This window comes from Triticum dicoccoides, chromosome 7A (genome assembly GCF_002162155.2).
Source record: "Triticum dicoccoides isolate Atlit2015 ecotype Zavitan chromosome 7A, WEW_v2.0, whole genome shotgun sequence".
In the NCBI taxonomy this organism is placed as follows: domain Eukaryota; kingdom Viridiplantae; phylum Streptophyta; class Magnoliopsida; order Poales; family Poaceae; genus Triticum; species Triticum dicoccoides.
The window spans coordinates 513008903-513025950 of NC_041392.1; positions in this window are offsets into that span (position 1 = coordinate 513008903).

The window sequence follows — 17048 nt, forward strand, 5'->3', positions numbered from 1 at the left end:
GTCGACTTCACCAACCTCAACAAGGCCTGCCCCCAAGATCCGTTCCTGCTTCCGCGCATCGACCAGATCATCGATTCCACCACCGAGTGTGATTTGCTATGCTTCCTGGATGCGTTCTCAGGATATCACCAGATCAAGATGGCGGTAGAAGATGTGGAGAATACGACCTTCCTAACCCCGTGTGGGGTGTACTACTACACCTGCATGCCATTCGGACTTCGCAATGTGGGCGCAACCTTCCAGCTACTCATGCACATCGCCTTAGGGCGGCAGCTCGGGAGAAACTGGTCGCACATGAACACGTCACCGTGTACCCTCCACGCCGGGGGTGATGCACCGCAGCTCACGTCGAAGGAGAGCCGTCCGGAAGCGCGGTACGCAAGCAATCCAGCGGGTGCTTTTGAGGACCCGAAACCCCACACGCCCGGGAGGGACCCCGTTAGGGCGCGCGGCAGCTATGGGCTGCCCTAGGTCGACCTGATCGCCCCTAGGGCCTCGAGGTTCGCCGCCCTGCAACAAGAAGAACAGACGAGGAACGAGGAAGAAGAAGAACTAGGGTTAGGAGAAAAGATAAAAGATAAAAAGTGGTAGATGATTTGATCGATTGTGTGTTGTTCAATCGGCCGTCACCCCATAGATATATAAGAGGCGGCTAGACTTCCCTTGCAAGGAAAAGGCTTGGATTCACGTCCAAAACCCTAGTCAAATTCGGATTGGTTTTATCCGAACTTTCCAAAACTGTTCGGTTTAAACTGGATGCATCTTGCGGGTCTTTTTTGTGGTGGTAAACGATATCGGATGAAAACGAGCCCAAAAGAAATCTTGACCGTTTTGACGAGACGAACAACTTTCATGTTGAAGGTTTTTTGATCAGAGGTCATCTTGAGGGTTAAATCGGTCGCGCAAAACCGGCTATTCCCTCGCGCTACCCATCAGACATGTGTCTGGTGGGGCGCGCTGTTGGGGAACGTAGTAATTTCAAAAAATTCCTACGCACACGCAAGATCATGGTGATGCATAGCAACGAGGGGAGAGTGTGATCTACGTACCCTTGTAGACCAACAGCGGAAGCGTTAGCACAACGCAGTTGATGTAGTCGTACGTCTTCAAGGCCCGACCGATCAAGCACCGAAACTACGGCACCTCCGAGTTTTAGCACACGTTCAGCTCGATGACGATCCCCGGACTCCGATCCAGCAAAGTGCCGGGGAAGAGTTCCGTCAGTACGACGGCGTGGTGACGATCTTGATGTTCTATCGTCGCAGGGCTTCGCCTAAGCACCGCTACAATATTATCGAGGATTATGGTGGAAGGGGGCACCGCACACGGCTAAGAAAACGATCACGTGGATCAACTTGTGTGTCTAGGGGTGCCCCCTGCCCCCGTATATAAAGGAGCAAGGGGAGGAGGCCGGCCGGCCCCTATAGGCGCGCCAGGAGGAGTCCTCCTCCTAGTAGGAGTAGGACTCCTACTAGGAGGGGGAAAGAAGTGGGGAGGGAGAAGGAAAGGGGGGCACCGCCCCCCCTCTCCTAGTCCAATTCGGACCAAGGGGGGGAGGAGGCGCGCGGCCCACCTTGGCGCCCTTCTCTCTCTCCACGAAGACCCATATGGCCCATTACTACTCCCGGTAGGGTTCCGATAACCCTCCGGCTCTCCGGTTTTCTCCGAAATCACCCGGAACACTTCCGGTGTCCGAATATAGCCATCCAATATATCAATCTTTATGTCTCGACCATTTTGAGACTCCTGGTCATGTCCCCGGTCTCATCCGGGACTCCGAACTCCTTTGGTACATCAAAAAATCATAAACTCATAATATAACTGTCATCGAAACCTTAAGCGTGCGGACCCTACGGGTTCGAGAACAATGTAGACATGACCGAGACACGTCTTCGGTCAATAACCAATAGCGGAACCTGGATGCTCATATTGGCTCCTACATATTCTACGAAGATCTTTATCGGTCATACGTTGTTCCCTTTGTCAACGGTATGTTACTTGCCCGAGATTCGATCGTCGGTATCTCAATACCTAGTTCAATCTCGTTACCGGCAAGTCTCTTTACTCGTTCCGTAATACATCATCTCGCAACTAACTCATTAGTTGCAATGCTTGCAAGGCTTATGTGATGTGCATTACCGAGAGGGCCCAGAGATACCTCTCCGACAATCGGAGTGACAAATCCTAATCTCGAAATACGCCAACCCAACATGTACCTTTGGAGACACCTGTAGAGCTCCTTTATAATCACCCAGTTACTTGTGACGTTTGGTAGCACATAAAGTGTTCCTCCGGTAAACGGGAGTTGCATAATCTCATAGTCATAGGAACATGTATAAGTCATGAAGAAAGCAATAGCAACATACTAAACGATCGAGTGCTAAGCTAACGGAATGGGTCAAGTCAATCACATCATTCTCCTAATGATGTGATCCCTTTAATCAAATAACAACTCTTTGGCTATGGTTAGGAAACATAACCATCTTTGATTAACGAGCTAGTCAAGTAGAGGCATACTAGTGACACTCTGTTTGTCTATGTATTCACACATGTATTATGTTTCCGGTTAATACAATTCTAGCATGAATAATAAACATTTATCATGAAATAAGGAAATAAATAATAACTTTATTATTGCCTCTAGGGCATATTTCCTTTAGTCTCCCACTTGCACTAGAGTCAATAATCTAGTTCACATCGCCATGTGATCTAACATCAATAGTTCACATCTTTATGTGGTTAACACCCATAGTTCACATCGATATGTGACCAACACCCAAAGGGTTTACTAGAGTTAGTAATCTAGTTCACATTGCTATGTGATTAACACCCAAAGAGTACTAAGGTGTGATCATGTTTTGCCTGTGAGAGAAGTTTAGTCAACGGGTCTGCCATATTCAGATCCGTAAGTATTTTGCAATTTTCTATGTCTACAATGCTCTGCACGAAGCTACTTTAGCTAATTGCTCCCACTTTCAATATGTATCCAGATGAAGACTAAGAGTCATCCGGATCAGTGCCAAAACTTGTATCGACGTAACCCTTTTACGACGAACCTTTTGTCACCTCCATAATCGAGAAACAAATCCTTATTCCACTAAGGATAATTTTGACCGCTGTCCAGTGATCTACTCCTAGATCACTATTGTACTCCCTTGCCAAAATTAGTGTAGGGTATACAATAGGTCTGGTATACAGCATGGCATACTTTATAGAACCTATGGCCAAGGCATAGGGAATGACTTTCATTCTCATTCTATTTTCTGCCGTGGTCGGGCTTTGAGTCTTACTCAATTTCACACCTTGTAACACAGGCAAGAATTCTTTCTTTGACTGTTCCATTTTGAACTACTTCAAAATCTTGTCAAGGTATGTACTCACTGAAAAAAACTTATCAAGCATCTTGATCTATCTCTATAGGTCTTGATGCTCAATATGTAAGCAGCTTCACCGAGGTCTTTCTTTGAAAAACTCCTTTCAAATATTCCTTTATGCTTTGCAGAATAATTCTACATTATCTCCGATCAACAATATGTCTTTCACATATACTTATCAGAAATGTTGTAGTGCTCTCACTCACTTTCTTGTAAATACAGACTTCACCACAAGTCTGTATAAAACTATATGATTTGATCAAGTTATCAAAGCGTATATTCCAACTCCGAGATGCTTGCACCAGTCCATAGATGGATCGCTGGAGCTTGCATATTTTGTTAGTACCTTTAGGATTGACAAAACCTTCTGGTTGCATCATATACAATCTTCTTTAATAAATCCATTAAGGAATGCAGTTTTGTTTATCCATTTGCCAGATTTCATAAAATGCGGCAATTACTAACATGATTCAGACAGACTTTAAGCATAGATACGAGTGAGAAACTCTCATCGTAGTTAACACCTTGAACTTGTCGAAAACCTTTTTGCAACAATTCTAGCTTTGTAGATAGTAACACTACTATCAGCGTCTATCTTTTCTCTTGAAGATCCATTTATTTTCTATGGCTTGAAGATCATTGGGCAAATCCATCAAAGTCCATACTTTGTTCTCATACATGGATCATATCTCAGATTTCATGGCCTCAAACCATTTTGCGGAATCTGGGCTCATCATCGCTTCCTCATAGTTCACAAGTTCGTCATGGTCTAGTAACATGACTTCCAGAACAGGATTACCGTACCACTCTGGTGCGGATCTCACTCTGGTTTACCTACGAGATTCGGTAGTAACTTGATATGAAGTTTACATGATCATCATCATTAGCTTCCTCACTAATTGGTGTAGTAGTCACAAGAACAGATTTCTATGATGAACTACTTTCCAATAAGGGAGAAGGTACAATTACCTTATCAAGTTTTCTACTTTCCTCCCACTCACTTCTTTCAAGAGAAACTCCTTCTCTAGAAAGGATCCATTCTTAGCAACGAATGTCTTGCCTTCGGGTCTGTGATAGAAGGTGTACCCAACAGTCTCCTTTGGGTATCCTATGAAGACATATTTCTCCGATTTGGGTTTGAGCTTATCAGGATGAAACTTTTTCACATAAGCATCACAACCCAAAACTTTAAGAAACGACAACTTTGGTTTCTTGCCAAACCATAATTCAGATTGTGTCATCTCAATGGATTTAGATGGTGCCCTTTTTAACGTGAATGCAGCTGTCTCTAATGCATAACCCCAAAACGATAGTGGTAGATCGGTAAGAGACATCATAGATTGCACTATATCCAATAAAGTACGGTTATGATGATCGGACACACCATTATGCTGTGGTGTTCCAGGTGGCATGAGTTTGTGAAACTATTCCACAATGTTTTAATTGAAGACCAAACTCGTAACTCAAATATTTGTCTCCGCGATCAGATCGTAGAAACCTTATTTTCTTGTCACGATGATTTTCCACTTCACCCTGAAATTATTTGAACTTTTCAAATGTTTCAGACTTATGTTTCATCAAGTAGATATACTCATATCTGCTCAAATCATTTGTGAAGGTCAGAAAATAACGATACCCGCCGCGAGCCTCAACACTCATTGGACTGCATACATCAGTATGTATTATTTCCAATCAAGTTTGTTGCTCGCTCCATTGTTCCGGAGAACGGAGTCTTAGTCATCTTGCCCATGAGGCATGGTTCGCAAGTACCAAGTGATTCATGATCAAGTGGTTCCAAAAGTCCATCAGTATGGAGTTTCTTCATGCGCTTTACACCGATATGACCTAAACGGTAGTGCCACAAATAATTTGCACTATCATTATTAACTTTGCATCTTTTGGCTTCAATATTATGAATATGTGTAACACTACAATCGAGATCCAACGAACTATTTTCATTGGGTGTATGACCATCGAAGGTTTTATTCATGTAAACAGAACAACAATTATTCTCTGACTTTAATGAATAACCGTATTGCAATAAACATGATCAAATCATATTCATGCTCAATGCAAACACCAAATAACACTTATTTAGTTTCAACACTAATCCCGAAAGTATAGGGAGTGTGCGATGATGATCATATCAATCTTGGAACTACTTCCAACACATATCGTCACCTCACCCTTTACTAGTTTCTATTTATTCTGCAACTCCCGTTTTGAGTTACTACTCTTAGCAACTGAACCAGTATCAAATGCCGAGGGGTTGCTATAAACACTAGTAAAGTACACATCAATAACACGTATATCCAATATACCTTTGTTTACCTTGCCATCCTTCTTATCCGCCAAATACTTGGGGCAGTTCCACTTCCAGTGACCAGTCCTTTTGCAGTAGAAGTACTTAGTCTCAGGCTTAGGATCAGACTTGGGCTTCTTCACTTGAGCAACAACTTGCTTGCCGTTCTTATTGAAGTTCCCCTTCTTCCCTTTGTCCTTTTCTTAAAACTAGTGGTCTTGTCAACCATCAACACTTGATGTTTTTCTTGATTTCTACCTTCGTCGATTTCAGCATTACGAAGAGCTTGGGAATCGTTTCCGTTATCCCTTGCATATCATAGTTCATCACGAAGTTCTACTAACTTGGTGATGGTGACTAGAGAATTCTGTCAATCACTATTTTATCTGGAAGATTAACTCCCACTCGATTCAAGTGATTGTAGTACCCAGACAATCTGAGCACATGCTCACTAGTTGAGCGATTCTCCTCCATCTTTTAGCTATACAACTTGTTGGAGACTTCATATCTCTCAACTCGGGTATTTTCTTGAAATATTAACTTCAACTCCTGGAACATCTCATATGGTCCATGACGTTCAAAACGTCTTTGAAGTCCCGAGTCTAAGTCGTTAATCATGGTGCACTAAACTATCAAGTAGTCATCATATTGAGCTAGCCAAACGTTCATAATGTCTGCATCTGCTCCTGCAATAGGTTTGTCACCTAGCGGTGCATCAAGGACATAATTCTTCTGTGCAGCAATGAGGATAAACCTCAGATCACGGATCCAATCCGCATCATGGCTACTAGCATCTTTCAACACAATTTTCTCTAGGAACATATCAAAATAAACACAGGGAAGCAACAACGCGAGCTATTGATCTACAACATGATTTGAAAAATACTACCAGGACTAAGTTCATGATAAATTTAAGTTCAATTAATTATATTACTTAAGAACTCCCACATAGATAGACATCCCTCTAATCCTCTAAGTGATCACGTGATCCAAATCAACTAAACCATGTCCGATCATCACGTGAGATGGAGCAGTTTCATTGGTGAACATCACTATGCTGATCATATCTACTATATGATTCACGCTCGACCTTTCGGTCTCTGTGTTCCGAGGCCATATCTGTATATGCTTGGCTCGTCAAGTATAACCTGAGTATTCCGTGTGTGCAACTGTTTTGCACCCGTTGTATTTGAACATAGAGCCTATCACACCCGATCATCACGTGGTGTCTCGGCACGAAGAACTTTCGCAACGGTGCATACTCAGGGAGAACACTTCTTGATAATTAGTGAGAGATCATCTTAAAATGCTACCGTCAAACTAAGCAAAATAAGATGTATAAAAGATAAACATCATATGCAATCAAAATATGTGACATGATATGGCCATCATCATCTTGCGCCTTTGATTTCCATCTCCAAAGTACTGTCATGATCTCTATCGTTACCGACATGACACCATGATCTCCATCATCTTGATCTATATCAATGTGTCGTCACGTGGTCGTCTCGCCAACAATTGCTCTTGCAACTATTGCTATCGCATAGCGATAAAGTAAAGCAATTATTGGACGCTTGCATCTTATGCAATAGATAGACAACCATAAGGATTTTGCCAGTTGCTGATAACTTCAACAAAACATGATCATCTCATACAACAACTTATATATCATCACGTCTTGACCATATCACATCACAACATGCCCTGCAAAAACAAGTTAGACGTCCTCTACTTTGTTGTGGCAAGTTTTACGTGGCTGCTACGGGCTTAGCAAGAACCAATCTTGCCTACGCATCAAAACCACAATGATAGTTTGTCAAGTTGGTGCTGTTTTAACCTTCGCAAGGACCAGGCGTAGCCACACTCGGTTCAACTAAAGTTGGAGAAACTAACACCCGCCAGCCACCTGTGTGCAAAGCACGTCGGTAGAACCAGTCTCGCGTAAGCGTACGCGTAATGTTGGTCCGGGCCGCTTCATCCAACAATACCGCCAAACCAAAGTATGACATGCTGGTAAGCAGTATGACTTATATCGCCCACAACTCACTTGTGTTCTACTCGTGCATATAACATCAACACATAAAACCTAGGCTCGGATGCCACTGTTGGGGAACGTAGCAATTTCAAAAAAATTCCTACGCACATGCAAGATCATGGTGATGCCTAGCAATGAGGGGAAAGTGTGATCTACGTACCCTTGTAGACCAACAGCGGAAGCGTTAGCACAACGCGGTTGATGTAGTCGTACGTCTTCATGGCCCGACTGATCAAGCACCGAAACTACGGCACCTCCGAGTTTTAGCACACGTTCAGCTCGATGACGATCCCCGGACTCTGATCCAGCAAAGCATCGGGGGAGAGTTCCGTCAGCATGACGGCGTGGTGACGATCTTGATGTTCTATCGTCGCAGGGCTTCGCCTAAGCACCGCTACAATATTATCGAGGATTATGGTGGAAGGGGGCACCGCACACGGCTAAGAAAACGATCATGTGGATCAACTTGTGTGTCTAGGGGTGCCCCCTGCCCCCGTATATAAAGGAGCAAGGGGAGGAGGCCAGCCGGCCCCTATAGGTGCGCCAGGAGGAGTCCTCCTCCTAGTAGGAGTAGGACTCCTACTAGGAGGGGGAAAGAAGTGGGGAGGGAGAAGGAAAGGGGGGCGCCGCCCCCCCTCTCCTAGTCCAATTCGGACCAAGGGGGGGAGGAGGCGCGCGGCCCACCCTGGCGCCCTTCTCTCTCTCCACTAAGGCCCATATGGCCCATTACTACTCCCGGTAGGGTTCCGGTAACCCTCCGGCTCTCCGGTTTTCTTCGGAATCACCCGAAACACTTCCGGTGTCCGAATATAGCCGTCCAATATATCAATCTTTATGTCTCGACCATTTTGAGACTCCTCGTCATGTCCCCGATCTCATCCGGGTCTCCGAACTCCTTCGGTACATCAAAAACTCATAAACTCATAATATAACTGTCATCGAAACCCTAAGCGTGCGGACCCTACGGGTTCAAGAACAATGTAGACATGACCAAGACACATCTCCGATCAATAACCAATAGCGGAACCTGGATGCTCATATTGGCTCCTACATATTCTACGAAGATCTTTATCGGTCAGACCTCATAACAACATACGTTGTTCCCTTTGTCATCGGTATGTTACTTGCCCGAGATTCGATCGTCGGTATCTCAATACCTAGTTCAATCTCGTTACCGGAAAGTCTCTTTACTCGTTCCGTAATACATCATCTCGCAACTAACTCATTAGTTGCAATGCTTGCAAGGCTTATGTGATGTGCATTACCGAGAGGGCCCAGAGATACCTCTCCGACAATCGGAGTGACAAATCCTAATCTCGAAATACGCCAACCCAACATGTACCTTTGGAGACACCTGTAGAGCTCCTTTATAATCACCCAGTTACGTTGTGACATTTGGTAGCACACAAAGTGTTCCTCCGGTAAACGGGAGTTGCATAATCTCATAGTCATAGGAACATGTATAAGTCATGAAGAAAGCAATAGCAACATACTAAACGATCGAGTGCTAAGCTAACAGAATGGGTCAAGTCAATCACATCATTATCCTAATGATGTGATCCCGTTAATCAAATAACAACTCTTTGTCTATGGTTAGGAAACATAACCATCTTTGATTAATGAGCTAGTCAAGTAGAGGCATACTAGTGACACTCTGTTTGTCTATGTATTCACACATGTATTATGTTTCCGGTTAATACAATTCTAGCATGAATAATAAACATTTATCATGAAATAAGGAAATAAATAATAACTTTATTATTGCCTCTAGGGCATATTTCCTTCACGCGCCACATCTCGCCTCGTGATAGGGCTGCACTCCGATTGCTCTAACTTTTGCATACGAACTCGGATTTGGACGATTTTTATATCAAAATCGATCGTTTCGATGAGACAAAGACAAACCATGTACATAATTTTTCCATTTAAGGTCGTCTTGGTGGCCTAATAGGCCAAACTGTACTCTGAATATAAGATCTTAGTACTTTGAGCATAGTTTCGGCCTTCGAGATGAAATCGGACGGTGATGACCCAAACTTCAATGATGTTCACATCAATAATACGGAACTCTTCCATGTAGATCACTTCTCCATTTGATGCCATCTTAAATAAGTTTTTGACCGTGCCAAAATTTGGTGTCAACACATGCCCCCCTGTTTTTCGGCAAAGCTTGTGTGCCGAAAATAACTTGCACATAGCTTGCTCTAAGGACGATGTCAACACTACATTGGACATTTTGCATATGCTTAGGACGATAAGTTTATATCGGCCATTGCTTGTGTGAATATTTTGATGCAAGCCTGGGTGACTTTCCCAACTTCATTAATCTGACTATAAAGTTCCATAGGTATGCATGTCAAGACCATCCATCAACCATATTGTCCACCCTTCTACTAGGATCTTGTAGATAATCATCAATGAACTTTCTCGAATCCTTACTTTGTCTGCATAAAAGTTTCATTAGTGGACGAGGTAGTGAGCTTCAATTCGGCCTTACCTATGTTGGCAAGAATAAGCATCGGCTATTGATAGATATGCAATACACCATGACGGACATGGTAGCCGGATGCTTGCTATGCCAACTCTCTTCAATTGACATGTCTAAATATATGAACAATTTTAATGCAACCCAAGGTAAATTTTGCATCTAGACATATCCCAAGATAAACTATAAGTGATTCGTCAAAACATTGATAACCCTTGGATATTTGTTGCACTACTCATAACGAATCACCGAAAGCCTCAATATGTATAGCACCTATAGCAAGTAAAAGATTCAATCTGAATAATAATGCATATTCGGCCTTGATTAATCGTGCATAAAATTATTCTAAGCGGCATGAGGCTTCAAAAATAGTACCATAAAGAGATATATAAACAACACCAACACTTGGCCATTGCTATGAATTGAACCATCAAAACATAATCTCCATAGTACTAGAGAGACAAGGCTAATATTACTATTATGCATGACATTAATCCGATGTTCAGTAATAAAATCAGCTATGATTTGGCTTCTTGTAGATATCAAAGATGCATAAGCCAAATCATATCCAAACAAAGTATAAGCCCACTAGCCAATTCTGCAGCTCTGAGTTGGTCTATGCAGCATATATTCAATGACATCGGTCATGATGTCTCAACTCCATTCAATCATAATATAGGCATACATATAAATTTCCATGAGCACGTACCTTGTCCCGCTCTCCAATCGAACTAAGGACGATGTTAGAATACTACACCGGCCATGCGTTGACATAATCTTAGGATGATAGATAAATATCGACCATTACCATGTAAACTTCATTCAAAGCACATATAGCCGAAATAAACAAATGAAATGACAAATCAAGTATTTCGGTCCTTTGGATCAGCAACAAACTTGTAGCTAATCAAATGTATAGTGACTTGGCAATACCCTTTCATGATGTAAGAAATTATATTGCATCCATGGATTATAACAAGCCCATTGAGGGTAACCAATCATACCTGATGACAAATTCCATGGCATAGGCATCAATGGCATAGTTGAAGAATATGGATAATGTGTGGACTGAAGATGTTGAAACCTTCGACTTGGTCCTTCATAGTTTTCACTCTTTTCCTTCTTCATCTTTGCCGCGCGTCGTGTAATGAATGCTTTCACATAATTCTTATTTTCAGCACTTCCTTTGGGAACCCATGCCATGTTCCTTTCTTCAAGTTCTTGTGCACTAAGTTTTTGTAATTCTCTCTTTTGCCAATAGGATAAGCAGAGTGGGCATCTCGGCTGTGATTTTGTTTTGACCAATGGCAATTCCTTTTTGGCCTTCTGCACTCTCAACTTCTTTTCTTCAGATTTGGCACTTTGACTCTCAATAATTGGTTGCTTTGTCTCATTGTCTTTAATAGCCAATGTCAACACATTAATTGGCTCTTTTTCATTTGAGATCAAATCTGAAGTTGCACTCTTATGACCATCTCTTTTAACACGGTAAACTTGCTTGACCACCTCTTTCTTATTTCTTGAGCTCTGGACCGATTCCTTATGATTGAAACGGTCTTTAACATGTGATTGTTCAAATGTTGATCTTCTCGGAGCTGCATAATATTGGTGAGATGGTTTAAATAAGATGGAGAATGTGCCCTTGTATCATACCTGTCCCATGATGGATATGAATCTACACGAGCATAGGGAGGAATCCACGAGATTGGCATTGGCGGCCCAACATAGGGATATGAATATGTTGCATGAAAATTTTCACTTTTCCAATACCGATCCTCATATTTGCGCCTTGGGGGTGATCTTGATGCTTTTGCATTAGTTGTCCGATAAGAACTTTTCTCTTCACTCTTATTTTGATATTTATCTAATAATTGTGCAAAAGTGACCTTGGATTTCTTGCACTTGTGCTTATTGCGGCCTTTGTTTCCTTTGGTTGTGCTTGCACCAATCTCTGAATTTGCTTGCTGCCCCCCAGTCCTTGGCGTCTCCATTGTAGCTTCGATGGAATTTTCGCCCTCAAGATTATGTTCATTATGCTCTTCAACAACTTCTTTACTTGAAAGCTTAATCACATCACCTGCAGTTTTTACCTTCTCTTTAAATGGATCGGCTTGAAGTAGCCGATGCAAAAACTTTCTGCCATCGGGACCAATCGGAATAGACTGGTGATCTCTTGGTGTCTCAACAAATTTCAATCATCCTTTATCAATGGCCTATTTAACTATTTGATGAAACATGTTGCAATCCTCAAAATTATGCTTGGAGGAATCATGCAACTTACAATACATTCGTCCCTGGACAGATGGCTCAACATGGTGATCAAGAATTCTAATATAATTATTTCTCAACAACAAATTAAATATTTGATCACACATGCTTGAATTGAAGGTAAAAATTTTATTCTCTATCCGATCTTGTTGTGAGAACGGATTTGGAGTTAAGCAAATGAATGGTTTAGATTTTGCATCACCCCATTCGGCTATGCATTGTGTTTTGCACTCTATCTCCGATGTCTTTGGATAAGAAACTATACTGGCATCGGTTTGCTCAGAGGATTTTAACCTTGGCTTTAAATTTTTGAAACGAAAATAGTTAGAGTATACATGTCTCAATTGAGACCAAGTGTAAGCCAAGTAAGAAATAAGCAAAGCTACCCAATTAGATATGAGTTTTAGATAAAGCAATGGGGAAGGCCTTGGCTGCAATAATTTTTCTCTATCGGTCTTTCTGAATGGTGCAATGTGTTGACCGATATGCTTTGTGACAATCTGATTGCTAACAAATAAATTACCCTTCTTCATTGGTCTCTCAATATTTCTTATGAAGATTTTTCTAATATATGCATGAACAACTAAGTCATGACCAAATCTGAAAACAGGTAAATTAATTGCTAGACATACCTCTTCAAATATGTTGGGAGAGCATGATGGTGGTGTGACTTGAAGAATATCTTGCTCCGCCTTCGGATAGCTCCCCACCGCCTTGTCATCATCTTTTTCTTGATTTCATGCATCATTAGTTTGAGGATCCTTGTCCACCAAACTTTCTTCGGCTACTTGTTCTTTTTCTTGAAGCTCGTCAATTTCTATGGCACGAAACTCATAGGGAAGGAAGTAGGTTCCATTAACTTCAGAAAAATCAAGTATGGTTGTCTTGCTATACTTTCCATGCCCTTTCTCAACAAAATTTGCCTCTTTGGAATTGATGGATTCGGAATATATACTACTTGATTCGGCTTTTTCAACCGAAGCACTTTTAGTTTCCGAATCATCTTTATTTTCACCAGTTATATCAATTGGCAAGGCTTCTTTTCTTTGAGCGAACTCCCTATCAATTCTCTCTTGACGAAGTACTTGCACCCTATCGCGCAAAGCTTTGACTCCCCTCTCAATCTCAGCCTGCTCTAGATTAGTTTGCGCCCCAATGCTTTTAGAATCTTTCGGCAATGAAGTGTTAGTGTTGCCGAAATTTTGCAATTGCGTAGGGGATGTATAATATGCTGCGGTACTAGGTGGAGGTGTATGCACTGCTGTATAACCATATGCTCTTTCACCAATTCAATCAATGCATGTAGTTTCATCTTCTTGCAAAACTCTAGCCTTTATTGCAGCATAATCAGGAAACAACCCCTTTTCATATTGTTCAAGGCAAAGAGAACTAATTCTCTTGTTTTGTGCCAAGCTCTTTTTTAACGCAGCCACAACCGCTTCTGGAAGGGATTGCTCAGCAATACTTTCAGATTCTTTCGGCAATGATTCGTGAGTGTTGCCGAAATTCTCGAATTGCGTAGAGTATGCATTATATGCTACAGTATTTGATGACGGCACATGTGTTCCTGTAAAACTTTCACTTATTTGGCTATGACCATGAAGATGCGGGGCCGAATTATGAACATCTACAGTTGCATACGGTGCTGAAAAATTACTAACATGAGGTGTAGCATATGATGGTTGAGAGTAACTAGCCGAATAGCTAGTAGTAGCATGGCCAATTCTCCCATCCATCGGCAAGGTTGGATCCACATATTGCAAATTAGTTGCCAATGAATAAAAAGGTGAAACACTTTCTTGTATGCTATTGGAAATTTTAAAATAAGGTGTTTCAAATTGATTAACCAAACCCATCATGTTGTTCATTGGCATATGGATTTGTGGGGTTCCCGATGCATGCAAGTTTGGATACATATGTTGTACGTTGCTAAAATCATAAGAATTTAAAGCATGAAGATTGTTTTGCATCGGCCCTTGCGCATATTTAGATGCATGATTGTTAAAACTAGGGCTAGCCGATACATTATGTTCATTAGGTGATCCAGCAACAACATATGGATTATTTGCATCTACAAAGGGGAATTAGGTATTCATATTACCTTTATAGATTGCAACAACTTCATGACGATCTCTTCGTAGCAAGAACGGGCTGGAGACCGTTCAAAGCTTCGTCCCCAGCGGAGTCGCCAAAAAGTGTGTTCGCACACGAACACGTCACCGTGTATCCTCGACGTCGAGGGTGATGCACCGCAGCTCACATCGAAGGAGACCCATCCGGAAGCGCGGTATGCAAGCAATCCGGCGGGTGCTTTTGAGGACCCGAAACCCCACACGCCCGGGAGGGACCCCGTCAGGGCGCGTGGCAGCTATGGGCTGCCCTAGGTCGACCTGATCTCCCCTAGGGCCTCGAGGTTCGCCGCCCTGCAACAAGAAGAACAAACGAAGAACGAGGAAGAAGAAGAACTAGGGTTAGGGAGAAAAGATAAAGGATAAAAAGTGATAGATGATTTGATCGATTGTGTGTTGTTCAATTGGCCGTCACCCCCTAGATATATAAGAGGCGGCTGGACTTCCTGTGCAAGGAAAAGGCTTGGATTCACGTCCAAAACCCTAGTCAAATTCGGATTGGTTTTATCTGAACTTTCCAAAAATGTTCGGTTTAAACTGGCTGCACCTTGCGTGTCTTTTTTGTGGTGGTAAACGATCTCAGATGAAAACGAGCCCAAAAGCAGTCTTGACCATTTCCACCTGATCTCCCCTAGGGCCCCGAGGTTCACCGCCCTGCAACAAGAAGAACAGACGAAGAACGAGGAAGAAGAAGAACTAGGGTTAGGGAGAAAAGATAAAAGATAAAAAGTGGTAGATGATTTGATCAATTGTGTGTTGTTCAATCGGCCGTCACCCCATAGATATATAAGAGGCGGCTGGACTTCCCTTCAAGGAAAAGGCTTGGATTCACGTCCAAAACGCTAGTCAAATTCGGATTGGTTTTATCCGAACTTTCCAAAACTGTTCGGTTTAAACTGGCTGCATCTTGCGGGTCTTTTTTGTGGTGGTAAACGATCTCAGATGAAAATGAGCCCAAAAGCAATCTTGACCGTTTCGACGAGACGAACAACTTTCATGTTGAAGGTTTTTGATCAGAGATCACCTTGAGGGTTAAATCGGTCGCGCAAAACCGGCTATTCCCTCGCGCTACCCATCAGACATGTGTCTGGTGGGGCGCGCCACATCTCGCCTCGTGACAGGGCTGCACTCCGATTGCTCTAACTTTTGCATACGAACTCGGATTTGGACGATTTTTATATCAAAATCGATCGTTTCGATGAGAAGAACACAACCATGTAGATCATTTTTCCATTTAAGGCCGTCTTGGTGGCCTAGTAGGCCAAACTTTACTCTGAATATAAGATCTTAGTACTTTGAGCATAGTTTCGGCCTTCGAGATGAAATCGGACGGTGATGACCCAAACTTCAATGATGTTCATATCAATAATACAGAACTCTTCCATGTAGATCACTTCTCCATTTGAGGCCATCTTAAATAAGTTCTTGACCGTGCCAAAATCTGGTGTCAACAGAAACACTAAAGCCTATGTCGATGACATCGTGGTAAAGTCTCGGTAGGTGGAGACCTTGATCCAAGACCTAGAGGAGACCTTCGAAAGCCTTCGCCAGGTGGACTTGCAGCTCAATCCGGAGAAATGCGTGTTTGGCATCCCTTCCGGCAAGCTGCTGGGTTTCCTAGTGTCCCACAGGGGGATCGAGGCCAACCCAGAAAAGGTGAAGGCCATTGAAGACATGAGTCCACCACAGACCCTCAAGGAAATGCAGAGAGCTGGCTGGTCGGGTGACTGCATTGGGGCGCTTCATCTCCAAGCTGGGAGAGCGCGCCCTACCCTTCTTCAAGCTGATGAAAAAGAAGGGCCCGTTCAAGTGGACCTCGAAGGCCGACCAAGATTTCCAAGACCTCAAGAGATACCTGACCAGCCCACCAGTAATGGTGGCGCCATGACCTCGCGAGCCACTAGTGCTCTACCCAGATGCCACTCTGTACTCAGCCAGCACGGTCCTGGTGGCGGTTCGGGAAGAACACCAAGCCAAAGGTGCATCGGGCCGTGCCACGCCTCCAGCAGAGACGACGAAGGACCAGAAGGGCGCCTCAAGGGCCGAAGCAGCAGCGGCAGAGGGTCAGGCTCGGCAGGACAACACCCCCAAACCCGCGAAGACTTTGGCAAGCGACCAAGCATCGGGGGCTCTACCCCCTCAGGAGACTCCTCAGCTCCCAGAAGACGCAAACCTCATCAGCACATCAACCCTCGTCGAGCACCCGGTATACTTCGTCAGCACAGTGTTGAGGGACGCACGAGTGCGATACCCCATGCCTCAGAAGCTCCTACTCGCACTCCTAGTCGCCTCGTGAAAACTGCGGCACTACTTCCAGGGCCACCCCATCAAGGTCGTCTCAGCTTACCCATTGGAGAGAGTTCTCAGGAGCTCCAACTCTGCCGGAAGAGTCGCTGAATGGAACATCGAGTTGCAAGCATTTCAGCTGGAGTTTAGTACCACCAGGGTCATCAAG